The sequence below is a fragment of the Triticum dicoccoides genome, chromosome 6A (genome assembly GCF_002162155.2).
Source record: "Triticum dicoccoides isolate Atlit2015 ecotype Zavitan chromosome 6A, WEW_v2.0, whole genome shotgun sequence".
Lineage (NCBI taxonomy): Eukaryota > Viridiplantae > Streptophyta > Magnoliopsida > Poales > Poaceae > Triticum > Triticum dicoccoides.
In genome coordinates this window covers 349,442,731-349,445,099 of record NC_041390.1, presented here as the reverse complement: position 1 = coordinate 349,445,099, position 2,369 = coordinate 349,442,731, and positions in this window count along the sequence as shown.

The window sequence follows — 2,369 nt, the reverse complement described above, 5'->3', positions numbered from 1 at the left end:
GGGTAAAATAATGATGACCCTCAGGAGCGCGACTCCCAAGGGAAAAGAAAAGGCTAGGTGGCAAATGGTAAAACCAATGTTCGGCATTGCTGGAAGAGTTTTACTCAAGGCGAACTGTCAAGGGGTTCCCATAATAGCCCAACCGCGTAAGGAACGCAAAATCCGGGAACATAACACCGATATGACGGAAACTAGGGCGGCAAGAGTGGAACAAAACACCAGGCATAAGGCCGAGCCTCCACCCTTTACCAAATATATAGATGCATTAATTAAAATAAGATATATTGTGATATCCCAACAAGTAACATGTTCCAACAAGGAACAACATCTCCATGTTCCAACAAGGAACAAACTTCAATCTTCACCTACAACTAACAACGCTATAAGAGGGGCTAAGCAAAGCGGTAACATAGCCAAACAACGGTTTGCTAGGACAAGGTGGGTTAGAGGCTTGGTTCAACAATATAAGAGGCATGATAATCAAGTGGTAGGTATCGCAGCATAGGCATAGCAAAAGAGCGAGACTAAGCAAGCAAAGATAGAAGTGATTTCGAGGGTATGGTCATCTTGCCTGAAAACCCGCAAGGAAGAAGAACGGGTCCATGAAGAAGACAAACGAACATAGACGAACGGGTCCTCACAAACGCGACGTAACCGGAACCAATCCGAAGAAGCAAACACCGAAAAGAAGCACACAACATAGTAAACAACCAACACATGAACATGGTATGATATGCGAGATGCGGTATGCGATGCATATGCATGATTTGCAAGGGAATGCATGGACCTGGCCTCAACATGAAAATCCAAGTATGCCACTGGAAAGATGAGATGAAATCGTTTGAAAATGATATAAAGATCACCGGAATCGGAGTTACGGTTTGAAAATGGCAAGCAATTCAAATATGGCACCGGTCTGCGATTTACAGCAAGTAGCCATCTAAATGCAATGAGATGAACATGCTACAACACCCAAACATGGCAACAAAATACATGGCAGGGATGCATTCATTATGCTTAACAAAAGTCTAGCACTGAGCTACGGCCAATTCATCCATTAACAGGTTCAAACAAGCATGACAAAAAATGCATATGATAAACAGATCTCAGACTTAGTGAAATTAACACTTGTCTGGAATTCCAGATCAGATAGCACCCTTCGGAGCAACAAAACTATATGCTGCAGGACCTGAACATGGCAAAGTAAAACATGGCATGGAGCTACTCAAAGAGCTTAACAAAAGTTCCTTAGTGACCTTGAGCCAAAAGGGATCAAAAAATACAATTGCAAGCATATGAACATGGCAAAAACATAATCAGTTCTCAGACTTAGTGAAAACTGGAACATGCTGAAACAGATATCAAGTAGGCATGTTAACGAGCTCGATGCATTCACTATAGAGCAAGGCATGACAATCTAAGCATACACCCATCAAGAATACATAAAATGCAAGCTAGACCTAGCAAAAACAATAGCATAGCATGCACAGATCAACTACAACATCCTCGGCACAATCGCTAACAAGTAGACAATCTGCCCAGATTCACGAAATAGTAAAAGTAGAGCTCGATTGACTCAAGCTAGGATGCTCCATAAATACAAACAAAGACATGGATGGATAGAGCACTACAAGATTAACAAAACATCCTTACTGATCATCCTCAAAAGAGACACGGATCACTAGGAAACAACATGAACATATGGCATAATGAGATAAACAGCTCAAGGACTTTGTGAAAATGTTAAGTCCCTGAAATCAGCATTACCAAGTGCCTCACTTTGCAAGCTTGTGCTAGACACCACACACATCACAAAAATACATGGGTTGCACCTCTGGAAAGATGGCAAAACCTTTAACAAAACATATGTAGAGCTCATGGGCATATGATGCACACAATAATCATGGTAAAAATGACAAATATCTAAATGGAGTAGCAGATCTGACAATTATCTCAAGTAGCTCTCTTCTAACAGCATTTCGGGCATCAAGATGGACTCAAATGAAAATGATGTAATGGAATGAAATGATGTACTCTCTGAGACGAACATTTTGATATGCTATATGCATGAATCAGAACTACGGATGCGGAGTTACGGCACGATGAACATGGCCATATGAAACGTGGAAATTTCAGGGACTTAGGGAAAAAGTCAACCTCTCTCAGATCTCAGATCTAGGGTTCGTGCACGCAAACCGAGGCACTCCGGCGAGCTTGATGCAACTCCGGCGAGGGGGGGGGCCTTCTCCGGCGAGGACGGCCGCGGAGGGGTCGGCGAGGAGCGGATCCGACGATGGCTGGTGGCTGCGGTCCTCGGGCGGCGCGGCAACCGAGGCGGCGATGGTGGCCGGCGGCCGGTGGCGTGGTCC